Consider the following 6843-nt stretch of genomic DNA (forward strand, 5'->3'; position numbering starts at 1 on the left):
TATCACTGGACGAAGTATTACATATCAATATTTAAGTATTGAAATCAATCATAAAGTAGGATTTGTAACATTAAATATTGAAATACTTGAGTACTAAAAGCTGTATTTGAATCACAGAATATTACTAAATACTGTACTTTTAATACTGAAAATAAGTAATTAATCAATGATTCTTAGTATGATATTTCTATAAGGGTATATGCCATCATATGCACATCATTCATATTTAAGCAATTGTTGCTATCAACTTGCTGTCGACTAATGAAGAATACACGTGAGCACAATCCAATGAACATAATGTAGATGTATCTTGTCCCTACTTTTTCGAAAACAGTTGCTTCAACGGTTCTCAGCAACTTGAGGGCAACTTCATAGGCCGGTATTCATAGTCCGATCTTATATTTAAGATCATCTTAAGTACGGTCTTAAGATGTCATGAACCAATCACAGAGCCGTATTTGTATCTTAAGACATTACTTAAGACGGTCTTGAGATAAGATTCCACTATGAATACCGGCCATAGGCCTATGGCCGGTATTCATAGTCCAAACTTATATTTAAGATCATCTTAAGTACTGTCTTAAGATGTCATGAACCAATCACAGAGCCGTATTCGCATCTTAAGACATTATTTAAGACGGTCTTGAAATAAGATTCGACTTCCTTATATAGCTCTTATAGAAATATCATACTAAGAATCATTGATAATTACTTATTTTCAGTATTAAAAATACTGGATAATAAGTGATTATCTATGATTCTTAGTATGATATTTCTATAAGAGCTATGAATACCGCCCATAGACATGTGGCTATCTGAGAGGTATTTGAGGTCTCGAGTTCGCGTCCGACTAGTACTGAGTAAATTTTCAGGTGTGAAAATAGTGAGTAATCAAATAAAAAAGCTAAATATCATTTAAAATCAATATAAATTGACTAAGCTGAATATAAATAATATTTCTTTATCAAGAATTTCTTAAAAATATTGAAAGGTTCTAGACATATTATATTAACTTTAATATAACCACCCGTATAAGGTTTCTGTAATGTTAATGGAATGAGCATTCCGTATAAGGTTTCTGTAATGTTAATGGAATGAGCATGGACGAACATTTTCATGTTATTAGAAGGTTAGTGACAGGTTTATTAACTTCCGTGTAATGTTACTATCTTACAATTTAAGGTTGCTGTAAACTTATGGCAATATTAATGTGTTGTGAGGGTGTATTACACATTTTTTATAAAAAAGCAATAATAACCCTTATAGAAATATCATACTAAGAATCATTGATAATTACTTATTATCCAGTATTTTTAATACTGAAAATAAGTAATTATCAATGATTCTTAGTATGATATTTCTATAAGAGAATAGAGAAATAATGAGTACAGGTATAGATAGTGTAACGGTTAAATGGCCAGTTTAAATGGCCATTTAAATGCGTACGTATGCCATCCCTGGTAAAAATTGTTCTCATAATTTTTCATACAATTTCTCATATTATTATTTTTTTTAGTGTCATTATGTCATTAAATTTGAACGATTTAACCGTCATGCAATAAGCCCAAGCAATAGCAAGTCGATTGTCGGCCGGCAAAAAGCCGGCAAAAGAAGTCTAAAGCCGACTGCAAAACTTGACTGATTGCCGGCTGCTAGTCGACTAACAGTCGACAAATATTCGAATAATTGCCGGCTATTAGAAAGCCATTGCAGTTGGTTAAAAGCCGGTTCTTTTTTGGCACCGACTTTAAATGCCAACAGAAAGCCGGTTGTTTCTTGGCTTTCCGCCGACTGTAAGTCGACTTTCAGTCAGTTTTCAATCACCTTTTAGTCAGCTTCATTTTTTACAGTTTATTCATAAAATACTGGCATTTTAAAAACTGGAACAATATATTTTCATTATACTTTAAATATATCACTATTATACACATTTTATGCAGGATTCATATCGCGTTCGACGTATGACGTCCAATATCGAATAACAGAATAGTTTTCCAATGGAGAATTTAATTCTCTATTAGAAAACTGTTCTCTTATTGGATATCGGATGTCGTATATCGAACGCGGTGTCAATCCTGCATTAGTCAATGATACTAGATTTGTCCTATTTTTTCGTGCAAAAAACTGCTTTTGGAAATTTTTCTTAAAAATAATTTTAAACGAAAATAGACAAAAGTCGAATTTTTTTACTTTAACTTGTATATACAGGGTTGGAAAACTAAACTAAACTAAAAAAGTTCGGAAACGGTCAAATATCTCAAAAAGGATCAACTGTAGCAAAAAATATGTAAGTAGCAAAGTTGTAGGGCTTAATAAAATATATCTAATGATGGCTAAAAATTTGACTTTGGATGGAGGACGAAGGTCATATAAAGATCAAATTGAATTTTTTTAATTGGACCCCCCACTTTTTATTACATATTCTTATAGCTTATTTCAAGGGCTTTCCAAAAATCTATAATAAAGTATTTTTTTATTAGGCATATTTAGAGTTATGAGGCTTGAAAGGATTTTGGTCTTTAACTGTTTCTGTTTCGTAAAAACGTATCACTGTCTTCTGAACGGTGGATTTAGAAATAAAATTGTGATCAGGATATGCAGCATTGAATGTGTAGATCAGTTACTTCTTCGTATGATCTAATATGGTCTCCAAATTTTCGATAAAGAAACAGCATTATCTTTTCTTTATCAGTTAATATTTTTTTTTTTTTTATTTGAAATTGTAGTTGGAAGAAGAAAAGGAAAAGACAAAGAGTAAGATGCGAGAGAGCACGACTCGTTTTTAAAATACAAAGATCGAGAAGCATTATCGTGAAGCGCGAGTATGCGCGAGTTTTGACTGAGTACGTGTGATATTACGTCGTGAATGAATAACCGCGTTCGATGCGAGCGAATGAACTAGGCTGGAAGCCTAAAAAACATAAACACAAGAAAACAAGAAAAACAAGAATAACTTTGTTTTTCGTGTCTCGAGCTAGACGATATGACCGACTTAGTTGTTCATTCGCTCTTTTCATTGGAAGAACGCACACACGGAGCTACTCATTTCGGTATACCAAACGGTCCACCTCTCTGGTCTATATGATAAGCCCGCGAGCAATCGTCCATTTTCTTCGCCGACCGCTGCGAGCCATATGTCCCGCCTGTTGCGTCACGCGTTCTAATTTGTCCAATTATTTTAATTAATATCTCGAAATTTTACGTGGTTGTTTGAAAAATGACCTATACAATTTTTGTTCATTTTTATGTGTTTTACTTATATTTTTCTTTTGGTCCGTCTTACGCGGGATATCCTGTATATGATATATTTAAAGTACAGTGAAAATAACTCGCTCAAGTTTTTAATAATGCCTATGTACATTTTAGGGTAATGTGACATAATAATGTAAGTATAATAAATAAAAGACACAAAAAATAAACAAGACAATAAAAACAACAAATATAGTTAAAATATATTAATTTTTTATTTTTTTAATAATAGCGACTTTAGTTGGTCGTCGGATCATCGCAAATTTTGCATGTCGTTCCACTTCACTGGTTATTGAAGATACCCAGTAAACACAAAGTATCATCGATAAAATGCTGATATATGTACATTGGCAGAATAAAATTGAATTTATTTTACTACAGTAACATTTCACCTATACGACATGCATTGCACTCTGTATTGAAAGCTCTACCATAATTCTCGTGATCACCCATCAGAGATACTTGTAGGCGAAGAAAACTTGTCCCCATATATACCCAGGAAACACAAAGTACCATCGATGTTACAATGTTAGCTCAATCATATGATATGTTACGTAACTCTTACTTTGTTATATAAAAAAATAATAGTTACATAATATACTATATTGTTGAGTTGACATTGTAATATGGTGCCTATGGGAAAACCCATGAGGCACATCAATGTTGCACTAATAGGAACAGCGGTGACATACAATGACATGCATGTTTTATAGATACTGGGTTTGCTCGCGCTGAAATAGATATAACGTTAAAGCAATTGGTATAAATCACAGTATTATTACATGTTAAGATGCGATTTCTGTGATAATAGTACGCGGAGACTTAGGTATAAAGTCAGCAGTGAGTCTGCGACTACTGTCAGCAACCAATATATGACAGTAGTTATTCTCTCTCCTGCATATCTCTGGGCCACTGCTGCACTGTGACTGCTTTATTTAGTTGTATGGATGCTTATGACCGTCGCTGCCTTTTCCTGTGCAGCTGCAATAACGCCTTTGGCTGTCACAGGATCACAAACACACCTAACCTCCACAATGGTGACTTGTCACTTTGACAGTTGCTATCTGGGAGGTTATTACATTTTGTAGCAGTGCAGCAGACTTCCAGTGCATGTGTCTTTCCAGTTTCCTAGTAGCACTTGCAATTCAGAGCACTATTTAGTTAAATTTGTTAGTGGATAAGAAGAGCGTTGACTGTACACTGCGTACTCACAACCTAGCAGTAAGTTAGGTGACAGAAGCTAGAAGGAAATAAAATATATTATACAACTAAAATACTGGAAGCGACTTAGAGCAGGCTTAGAGATATATTTATTTATACCAAACAGAACTCAGTTAACAGAAATATTTTCACAAAGTTATTCGAGTGTGTCAGTGCGCGGCTGGCTTGACGGAGGAGCCAGCAGGACTGTATTACCGAGTCTCTGCCAGGGCTGTGCTCGCTCAACTTATTATTAAATTGATAGAGAGAGAGGTGGAGAGGTTATCACGGGTGACGTGACCGTGGATATCCTAAGGGCGACGTCCTCAGTTCCTCTGTTAACTGAACTCAGCGGAGACTCCTCGACCACTGCCTCTCCATTACTTCCCTCTTTCTGTGTGCAGCTGAGTCGGTGGGTGCGGACGTGAAAAGTAAAGCACATTCTCCTCCTCGTGGGGTAGATCTAGGGCAGCGGACACCTGGTGAATGCTCTCCGGTGAAGCCACACACTGCACTGGAGGAGAGTGGCAGATACGAGCTCTCCGGCTCGGTTTTAACACTGCAAATAACAAATCACAGATTAATTTCTATTCACTGCGAGCGCACGCGTTGCGTCGGGGACGACGGCAAGGGACGAACGCGCAACATAACCTCGTCGCGGCGACCTGGGTACGGCGACGTACAGCGGAGAACCGGGGCGAGCGCGGTCGCCGTTCCGATATCGCGCCTCGTCGCTCGCGCGCATTTCACTGCACTTTTCAAGTTTGACACTAATTTTCACTTATGGCGAACGGTCGCCATGGTGAATTACCCGGAGGTCGTGGTCATGCCGTACCCGGTGCCCGAGCGCATTACGTGCCCGCAGTGCTGCGCAGGGTGTCGCCGCGAACTGCAGAAAAGGGACAAGGACTCGTTCAGCGACGGGCTGCACTTAGCTCGTCACTAAAAAACGTTTCACGGCGACGCGGTGAACTAGTAATGATGACGTCTGCCAAGACTTGTCTTGAAATAGCCGGCTAATTTCCAACTTTTCATAGTCGATTATAAGTTGACTGCGAAAAACCGGCTATTAGCCGGCAAACCAAGAGTCGACTTTTAAGGTCCTGAAAATGGTTGACTGTGAGCCAGCTTACTGTTGAAGTCAACCAGTACCAGACTTAAAATTGTCGGCTAATTGCCGACTTTACACAGTCGACTGTAAGTTGACTGGAAAAAATCGACTGTCAGCGGGCAAACAGTCACACATGTTACTTGGGAGTACTGAAGACAGCAGCACCGAATAAAATATTAGTCCCTCTGTGTAAAAAACTTTTACAGAATTTTTGTGATGGTTTATATATCATGCTTCGATTTTGATAAAATTTAATATAATCTGAACTGGACGATCGACCAAATTAATTCGCACATGAAAAAGCACAATATTTTATTAGCATAATGGAAAAATGTCATTATCTGCATTATGTTTTATTGCAGTGATTTTCTATAGATCCTGTTAGAAAATTAATTTCGAATTATCGTGCCGGTCTCTCTTACATTACTTATATGCTAAACGGTTTCGTCTATATTTTACGGTTTAAAAGGCGAACAAACTAACATTTTTCTTCCTTAGGCACACAAATTGACATAACTGCATATGCATAGCATAAGACCGTATGTATCAATGAGCATCGAATATTAAGTCGCCATATTGGTATTCGATGCTTAATATTCGATGCTCATTGATACATACGGTCTTATGCTATGCATATGCAGTTATGTCAATTTGTGTGCGATAGCCCTTAAACCTTAAGGGTGTGTTCAGATGGAGAAAGAAATGGCGGAATAGAACAATTACGGAAAAGAGATATGGTGGGGGTCAGCCAATCAGAGTATTCCGTCGTTTGATAGGTGGGTTTCACATTATACGGAACTATTACGGAACGGAACAAAAACGAAAAACATTCTAACCTATCGACATCGAAAATTGCGGTGTCCGGTTTGTAATGTGTTTCTCGCAACGGAGAAAACGAAAAGACTGTTTATTATGGCAAGTCAGCGAATATTTGAGAGGTATTATTGATATTTACTTATATATATTAACGATATATTTTAAACATCGACAATTCAAACATTGTTCAAACATTGTTTCATTGATAGGTCGGTTTCCCATGGCACGGAATTGTTACGGAACGGAACAAAAACGGAAAACATTCTAACCTATCAACATCGAAAATTTGTGAAGTGTGGTGAAGTGTGTCCGGTTTGTAACGTGTTTTTCACGACGGAGAAAACGAAAAGACTGTTTATTATGGCAAGTCAGTGAATGTCACCTATCACCTTTCATATATATATATATATATATATATATATATATATATATATATATATATATATATATATATATATATATATATA

The sequence above is a fragment of the Odontomachus brunneus genome, unplaced genomic scaffold, assembly GCF_010583005.1.
Source record: "Odontomachus brunneus isolate Ranch 3 - 2012 unplaced genomic scaffold, Obru_v1 Obru_scaffold_330, whole genome shotgun sequence".
Lineage (NCBI taxonomy): Eukaryota > Metazoa > Arthropoda > Insecta > Hymenoptera > Formicidae > Odontomachus > Odontomachus brunneus.